The 9,763-nt window shown below is 38.6% G+C and overlaps 1 long non-coding RNA gene across 1 annotated transcript; it reads left to right on the top strand.

Annotated features, from left to right (window-relative positions):
• Nucleotides 1–3,580: 3,580 nt before the first annotated feature.
• On the top strand, nucleotides 3,581–8,809 carry LOC149463222 (uncharacterized). The gene is made up of 2 exons (XR_016312503.1): nucleotides 3,581–4,351; nucleotides 8,098–8,809. It is a non-coding gene; the product is annotated as an uncharacterized LOC149463222 (long non-coding RNA).
• Nucleotides 8,810–9,763: the final 954 nt, after the last annotated feature.

The raw sequence follows: 9,763 nt of genomic DNA, 5'->3' as shown, positions 1-9,763 counted from the left end.
CCCCAGCAAAAAAATCTGCATTGATGAGCCCCTCATTAATTTTTCTGGCCGCCTTGCAATCAAACAATTTCTCCCCAGCAAGCGTGCCAGATATGGGGTCAAGATGTATAAGACCTGTTAGAGGGCAACAGGCTATACATATAAGTTTTGGATTCACTAGGGAAAAAATAGTCACGTAGAGCCCCCCAGATGCCAAGACTACATGGGGAGTAGTGGCAAGATAGTTTGGGACTTGGTGTCACCCTTTTTCCACATGGGGTACCACTTATACTTTGAAAATTTTTTATTCAAGCTTGCCACTATTTTGACATTTGTACAATTGTGGAATTGGCACATGTGGCAATCTGCAACCTAATCACCGGGGCTTCCCCCCAACAGCTTGTAAATACCCATCTTAGGGGGAAAAAGCCTGCTTGAGAAATGAAGAATTGCTTGCAGTGAAGTGGAAGAACAAACGGGATGTTTTCGTCCTGTCTTCCATTCACGCAGATACGGCCATCCAAATTACCACGGCAACTGGTGTTGTTGAGAAGCCCCTCTGTGTCCACGATTATAACCTTAACATGGGAGGGATGAACTTCAACGACCAGATGATGAAGCCGTACTTGGTTTCCTGAAAAGCCAGACGCTGGTACAAAAAAAGTGTCTGTTTATTTCAATTGGCTCTATATAATGCTTTTGTGCTTTACAAAGCAACTGCAAGTAGTGGATCCTTCCAAAAATTCCAGGAAGAGATCATCACGGCCCTTTTGTATCCAGAAGGTGCTGTGGCCCAAACCTCCAACCCAGATGCAATTAGCCGGCTGCATGAGAGGCATTTTCCCAATGCCATTCCTGGTATCCCAACCCAAAGGAGCCCCCAAAAAATGTTGTCTGTAGCAGACGTGGAATTAGGCGACAGCAGCTTTTTTTTTTTGTCCCTCTTGTCCTGGCCAACCTGGCCTCTGCATCAAGGACTGCTTCCATCGCTACCATACACTAGTGGAGTATTAATATAGGGTACAGCACGGCACAGTCCAGCACACATATTTACACAGGGTCTCGAAAGATGTTCGGTAGTTGGTAAACTGGCTATCGCATTTGGAGAGACCCTACAATAAGTTTTAAAAAGGTTGAAAAAAAAATACAAATTCCAAAAGAAATAAAAATTTTAAAAAACAAAAATAGTTGTAGTTTTATTTGTTGTTTTAACTGTTCTACTGTTACACTTTTACTGTTTTATTGTTAACCATTGCTGTTTTCTTTGCAGGATTGCTTTCAGCTTCAGCACCGACCTGTTTATCCTGACCTCTGCTGACCGTCTCCTGCTCTGATCCCTGGCTCGTCTGACTATCCTTTTGCTTACTCCTGATTACCTGACCTCCTGTTGCTGAAACCTGGCTTGTGACCTGACTACTCTCTGTCCGCTGCTCTGTACCGTTCTGCCTCTGCTGTTACCGACCCGGCCTGCCTGACTACGCTACACGTACTCTGTCATCCATCCATCCTGCACGGATCAGGTCATCACTGCCCAGGTCTGCCAGCCTCTTCACATCAGGCTCTCTTCCGATACATACCTCCGGCGGTTCCCTCTACCACAGTCGGGTGCACTCAGGGTCGCGACCTGGTCTCAGTCTGCTCCAAGTCCATCCCCACCATCAGGGGCCCTGGTGAATAAGCAGATTGGGGCTTAGACCCCGCGCCCTGGGGAATCCAGTTCTGTGGGTTGCTAGAGATACCGCCGGGTGGATCGTGACACTTTGTGGAAACAGTCCTTAGAAACAAGCGGTGCATATTTTTATATATATATATATATAGAGAGAGAGAGAGAGAGAGAGAGAGACATATAGCAACGGCTCCTTCCTTTTCCTACTTTTCTCTTCTATCTTTGCTTGCAATTATGCCTGGTGCAGCAGATTACAAGAAAATGAGCAAAAGGTGAATTGAGTGCGGAATGTACCTCACGAGGATTGGTTGTCGGTCGCAAAAATCGTGAAGATTTGATTAGTGATCTAGTGGAGTTTGATATCCGAGCAGATCAGAACTCGGGGCAACTTGAACATGAAGAAGTTCTCGCTACCCCATTTCCAGTGGCTCAGAGACGGCCTTTACAGGATGGGCATACAGAGACTGACACTGGAAGATCACCAAATGTTATCGTCACACCACCGCCTGAGCGCGCCAGCACCGTGGTGCCTGTAACCAGCAGAGACTCTCCTCAGATGCAGGAAGCCCTGAAACGCCTCATGGAGACAGATCTTGAGGCATACCTGCGGTTCCTTGAATGCCAGGCTGACAGAGAAACTGTGGAACGCCAAGCAGCGGCTGACAGAGAAACTGCGGAACGCCAAGCAGCGGCTGACAGAGAAACTGCGGAACGCCAAGCAGCGGCTGACAGAGAAGCTGTGGAACGCCAAGCTGAGAGAGAGGAACGCCAAGCTGAGAGAGAGGAACACCAAGCTGAGAGAGAGGCGGTGCAGATGGAAGCTGATCGTTGGCACGAGCTGGAGATGGCAAGGCTCCAGCCACAGCGACCGGGTCAGAACCTTGGGTCCCTAGATCACAGGGACGCCACTCTTTCTGTGGGCGCAGCCAAGTTTCCAGTGATGGAAAAGGACAGTGACATTGACATGTACTTACTGTCCTTTGAAAAAACGTGCCGTCAGTACCATGTGCCCCCAGCTCAGTGGGCTCGGTACCTGACACCAGGGCTACGAGGCAAGGCCCTGGATGCGTTTGTTGAACTGCCAGAGGGGCAAGATGATGATTACGAAGTTTTAAAAGATGCCATCATCCGGAAGTACCAGATGACCCCAGAAGTGTACCACAAGCGGTTCAGGTCCATGCAGAAGGGACCTGGGGATTCTTACACGGATGTGGCAAGTCGCTTGCGCACCACATTCCGACAGTGGACTAAGGGACTGAAAGCTGATTCCTATGAATCTTTGGAGGATTTCATGATATGAAATCAACTCTTGCACATTTGCCCAGCAGACGTCAGACAGTTTGTCATGGAGAGGGAGCCAGCATCTACTAAAGCTGCAGCAGACCTGGCAGATACCATTGTCCATACCCGGGTGTCTGACCCTCGCAAGGCTCCTCCGAACGGCTGGAAAGGGGGGAAATCATCCCTAGCAACCTCTCCTACGTCGGTGAGTCAAGCTTCTCCTCCGCCCACCCCTGCAGCGCTTGGAGCCAAGCCATTCCTGCCTGACAACTGCAGATGTTTCACCTGTGGGAAAGCCGGACATCTCAGGACGCAGTGTCCTGAGCAGAAGCAGACGACATCACCTGGCCAGCCGGCCAGCAACTCTTCTTCTGTGCTTTTCGTTCGCAGGAAGATGCGGGTAACCCCCGCCAACCTGCAGCAAGTTACCGTGGGCAACTGTTAGAAGCTTTCCTTAACCTAATATCTAATATCTTCTTATTAACAGTACTAACATAAGTATGAATGAGTTGGATCTTAATAGAATAATTGAGTTATTATATTTATATTTGTTCTAGATTGGGAAAAGTAAGTAATTAGACTTCATAGTCTGTGAATATACATATGAACATATATCTTGGGTTTTCTTTACATTCAAGCCACACATGTGGTAGCAATTGGTCTTGCCATCCTCCCCCATCTATGTAAGAGATAAAGTTACACTCAGACTTTGAGAGAAGTAGACTGGAGGTTTGTTATATATACACATCTGTTTCCAATTATCTTGGTGGGACTACAAGGAACACAAGAGTAGATCAGCCCATTTTTAGGAGATGGTGGGGGCTGGATTGCTCTTTCTAGAGCAGGACAAAGGTTTAAAGCACACATTCTTTGGGCAGCAAGGCGAAGGGAGCTGCTTGCTCATACTCACACACATTCATATTATACACACACAATTACATACAATTTTATTATTAAGAATTTAACTATACTTTTTGGACTTTATTTAAACATTCTGTATTCCAATATTTTATTTCTAATTTTATGCAACATTATAATTAAATCATCTTTTTGAGTTTATGCAAGAAGTGGAAGGACTTTCTATTTGAACATTTCTCATCAATACAAGTTAATAAAATATCGAGACAATACGATATTTTACAGTGGCGAGCCTCCAGTTCGATTCGTTTCCGACAATTGCTTATTTTTGACTTTTTTCTCTTTCACCTTGATGAGAGGGAAGATGTTTGCAAACTCAACAAAATATGAAGTCAAGCTTTCAGGAGAAGTAAAAGTCTTCAACAGATGAATCGTCGGCATAATCGAGAACCTAAATGCAGAATTGGTGAGAATTTTGCGCAATTGCAAGAAACGCTGTTCCTTGGTGATGTCATTTCCCGCCAAGAGAGAAAAGACGCGTTATGTAAAGAAAGACCTTCTTAATCGGTAAGTAATGGATTTTATTGATGAATTATCTAGAGAGAGTAAGTTAGAATTCAAGAATCTGTCTACATTTGTTAAAGATGATGAACTTTGGCGGTACATGTATAATGAATGCTTACAGGCTAATATTAAGATAGAAAAATCTAAGTTTTCCTTTAAGAAACTGAGCAAACAAGTTAGAAATGTAATGAAGTTAGTTAATGTTTTTAACGCCATGATTTTTGATGTTCCTAAGACTGCTGTTTGTGTAATGAAGCAAGATCAGAGCAGTGTATGTGCTAATTGTCAGACTTTGACTGAGCAAATTGATGATCTGCAAAGTGCAATTCAAACAAAAGACATTCAGTTATCTGACCTGCAGAATGATGTAAAAAGAATTTGTGTGAATACTAAGGCAGAGAAACAAAAATCTTTTGTACCAGAGATCCAGTCTGTAGAAGGAGACCCTGTAGATCAGGAAGAAATGTGTAAGAGAAAATTAAGGGATAAAGCTGCAAAACTTAATCTTAAAATCCTTGATCAGCTCATGAACATTTTGAAGGATATGCCAGCCTATGATATGGATGCCGATGCTTTCTATAACATGGAGGTTTATGAAAATTTTTGTAATAATTTTTGTTTAAATCAGGAGCAAAGAAATTTTCTATTCTGTTTATGGCTCCCCAGCGTTATGGCACGTAGATTAATCAAAACGCCATATATTGAGGATGATGAGGAAATGCATAGCAATGCATCAGACCGACTACGTCAATTATTGATATTTACTACTGGAGAGGAAACTCCTTCTTTGGAAATCTTAGACTCCTTAAGAGCTACGATTAATGATGATCCTTTTGATTTTAAAAATAAATTTTCGAAAGTATACAAAATGATATTTAATTTAGACAATGAGACTCCTTCTATGGTAAATGCTTTTGTTAAAAAATTCAAGTATCTTGATCCAGCATCTTTTATTATTGCTACTGGAAAAAATGATTTAGATCACGCAGCCAAAGTTATTGATACAGTTAGGAGACAACTTAAATTAAACAATCAGAAGAAGGAAAGTTTAATTGTTCAAAATGGAGAACAGAGAGAGACCATGTGCTTAGCCACACCCAGTTATGATGATGAATACGTCACAGGCAGGACGAGAGTCTCAGAGCAGACAGGAAATACTATTTGTTTCTATTGTAAACGATTTGGTCATTTGAAAAGAGATTGTATTCATTATAAATTAGATTTACAAAGAAAAGCTTTGGAATTAGAAGACCAAAATATCATTTCTGAACAATCTGCTCCTCCATGTTCCAACAATAGTCTGTCTGAGTTGCCTTATGCCTCAGAAGTTAAAAAGATCAGTTCACTGAGAGTTAACAACAGCTTAAACAATATGGTAAACAGTGCTGTTGTCATTAATAGGAGTGGTTTATTGCCATTGCCGAAATTTAAATCAGGATCAAATCGAGATTCTTCTTCTTTACCGTTGGAATATGTTGCTCCACATTTATTGGATGAAAGTGGAAGGCCCAAATCAACATCAATTGATTCTTCCATGTACTTTAATGTTGGAAGTATTTGTACAGCAACTGCTGACATGTCTTCAGATCATAAATGGCCACATACAGGAACCAATCTTGAATTGGAACAATTGGTTAGATCACATAAAGATCTTTGGAATCAAAGCAAAAATGATGTAGGTTTGTTTACAAATTTTGAAGTTGACATAGAAGGTAGAGACCCTAAGCCTCAACCTCAATACAAATTGCCATTAGAATCAATTAATCCAATCTCTTCCATTGTAGATGAGTTTTTACAGCAAGGAAATTTAAAGAAAGTACAATCAGTGGTGAATAATTGTATTTGGCCTATCAAAGCTGATAATTCATATTCTTTATCAGTTGATTTCAGGACATTGAACAAATGCATCACAAATAACAAATCTATTGTTCCTGATTGTAACATAATGTCACATCTGGATGCCAAGGCCAAAATATTCTCAGTACTTGAAATCGCCAATAGCCATTTGTCAGTACCCTTAGCTAAGAGTTGTCAATATAAACTTGCCTTTAGCTTCAACAAAGAAACGTATACATTCACAAGATTAGCCCCAGGCTTAGATTTAAGTGATGGAATTGTTCATGAGTATTTGGGAAAAATATTATCTAAATTCTCTAGGCCAGAATGTATTGTCCAGCATGTAGACAAGCTTCTCTTGTCTACACAAAATATAACTGAGCATATCACTCTTTTGTCTGAAATATTTACGTTGTTACAAACAGCAGGATTGAAATTGAATACAGAGAAAGTTCAGTTGATGAAAAGACAGGTGGAATTCCTTCATATGCAAATTAGTCATGGACAGAGACAGTTGTTGCAAGAAAAAGTTAGAATTATTTCTGCTTATCCAATTCCAACAAATCGCAAGGCTTTGCATCAGTTTTTGAGTGAAGTAAATCATTGTAAAGATTTTATACCCAATTTTGCAGAGAAGTCTAGATCATTATTTGATCGTTTTAGACAAAAATATGGTGTGTTCGATCAATGGGATCAAACTGAGAAAGAAGCTTTTGAACTATTGAAATGGGATTTGCAGAATGCTACTACATTAAATACTGTTGAATTTTGTAGTAAAATTCCATTTGTTTTAGAAACCAATGTTTCCAATAATGCAATCTCAGCAACTTTGTCACAATTAAAAGAAGGTAATCAGAAAATAATAGGTTTCTTCTCAAGAACTTTGACAAATATGGAGAAAAACTTTGATGCACATATGAAAAAATTGTTAAGTGTTTTCTTTGCAGTCAAGGTAACTGAAAACATTGTGAGGTCTAGTAATATCATATTACAGACACCTGATTCATCACTGAAACTCCTACAGGAAAATGGTTCTACAGAAAATTATCGTGAAAATTATCCTATATGGTACAAAACACTGTCATCCAAACACATTCAGATAGATGTAACAAAAAGACATTTTCAGGAAAACATACCAACACATGTTTGTACAGCTGTAGGTGAGAAGTTTGTACCTCATGTTTTCAACATAGGAACTGAGAAAAGTTTGAAACCAGTATGTATTACTGCAGATCAGTCTTAGACTACAAGAAGTAAGCCAACACAAAAAACAGCTACGCATATTTCCAATTTTATAGAGATAAGATCAAAGGCATAATCCTTTGTCATCTCTGGGTTGATACAAAACCTTTCTTTGGTTTTGAAACCAAGGTTTTGATTCATGACCAATAATGGAGATGTAGCGTCCTGTTATATTTATTTTTGTTTATTTCAGGTACTTATATAGCGTTGTCAATTTATGTAGTGCTTTTTACATATATAGTACATTCACATAAGTCCCTAACCCTCAAGAGGTGTACAATCTGAGGTCCCTAACTCACAGTCATACATACACATACGAGGGCCAATTTAGATAGGAGCAATTCTCCTACCAACATGACTTTGGAGTGTGGGAGGAAACCGGAGTACCTGGAGGAAACCCACGCAAGCACAGGGAGAACATACAAACTCCAGGCAGGTGATGCCATGGTTGGGATTTGAATCAGCGACCCTAGTATTGTTAGGCGTAAGTGCCTGCATTCTAAAATAGAACACTACAAGTCAATAAGAAGTGTTATAATCAAAATATGTCTTCCATGTCATGACTAGAAATGTTTGTGATTGTGATATGTAAAGTTAACAGATAAATGTAAGAGGATTAATCAATGTAAAATTATCAATGCCAAAATAATGATACTGCATTTCTGTTACAGGAAATGACCTAAGAGTAACTGTTAAAGGAAGAAAACTCAAATATTTCTAAACCTTTCAGATGATAATACATTTTCCAAGAAGGAAATTTATTCTGGAAGAAGCTTTGCAGCAAGAATTTCATTCATCATAGTTTTTGTTGTTCTTTTTATGTTCAATAAAGTTATTTTAACTTTACAGAGCGCTAGAAGAAGACAAGACATCTCAAGGCATCTCATAGAGGAAGAACTTATAAAACAATTGACTTTTGACTACTGATGAAATAATTCATTCATCAGATATATTGGTTTTTTTTGTGTGTACATTTTATTTTGACATAATATGTTTACCATATCAAGATGAGATCAGTTTTCACATGAACATTTGCAATCACACACTATGTATTTTCAGAAGTGAAAGGGTTAAACTTTTGTTACAACAGAGTCACTCTACTTAGTTAGAACATCTGTTGTTAATTAAGCTAGAGATAAGTTTTTCTAAGGTACATATAGAAAAACTTAGGCAAGCTTTACATTGTTATATGTATGTTTTTAAAAAAAAAATCATTTGATATACATGTATGGATTGAAGTTAGAGAACATATGTTATGTTTAAATGTTGATAAGGTAATTTGAAAAATGTATGGATTATAGAACTGTGTGCTACACACATTTTGGAGGGAAAATATGAAACATCTATTTTTTAAGTGACATATTTTAAAGTATTGTACTATAATGTTACAGTTATACATTTATTAAGGAGATGAATTATTTGGTAAAAGGAAAATAATAAGGGTAAAAATATTTTTATGTGATACATAACAAAAGGTTTATCAAAGAATTTGTTTTCCCATTATAGAATCAAATTAAAGATATGTTCAGATCAATTATCTTAAGATCCAAAAACGCATGAATGGATACGAAAGTGACGAGAATGTGTATAAATGGATTAAGATAAGGAAAATGATTAAGATTCGATAAAATCGATCATTTTGAGAGGGAAATGTTAGAAGCTTTCCTTAACCTAATATCTAATATCTTCTTATTAACAGTACTAACATAAGTATGAATGAGTTGGATCTTAATAGAATAATTGAGTTATTATATTTATATTTGTTCTAGATTGGGAAAAGTAAGTAATTAGACTTCATAGTCTGTGAATATACATATGAACATATATCTTGGGTTTTCTTTACATTCAAGCCACACATGTGGTAGCAATTGGTCTAGCCATCCTCCCCCATCTATGTAAGAGATAAAGTTACACTCAGACTTTGAGAGAAGTAGACTGGAGGTTTGTTATATATACACATCTGTTTCCAATTATCTTGGTGGGACTACAAGGAACACAAGAGTAGATCAGCCCATTTTTAGGAGATGGTGGGGGCTGGATTGCTCTTTCTAGAGCAGAACAAAGGTTTAAAGCACACATTCTTTGGGCAGCAAGGCGAAGGGAGCTGCTTGCTCATACTCACACACATTCATATTATACACACACAATTACATACAATTTTATTATTAAGAACTTAACTATACTTTTTGGACTTTATTTAAACATTCTGTATTCCAATATTTTATTTCTAATTTTATGCAACATTATAATTAAATCATCTTTTTGAGTTTATGCAAGAAGTGGAAGGACTTTCTATTTAAACATTTCTCATCAATACAAGTTAATAAAATATCGAGA

This window comes from Staurois parvus, unplaced genomic scaffold (genome assembly GCF_062004578.1).
Source record: "Staurois parvus isolate SC_StPar_1 unplaced genomic scaffold, SC_StPar_1.0 ptg000156l, whole genome shotgun sequence".
NCBI lineage: Eukaryota > Metazoa > Chordata > Amphibia > Anura > Ranidae > Staurois > Staurois parvus.
This window is presented reverse-complemented; position numbering and strand designations above follow the sequence as displayed.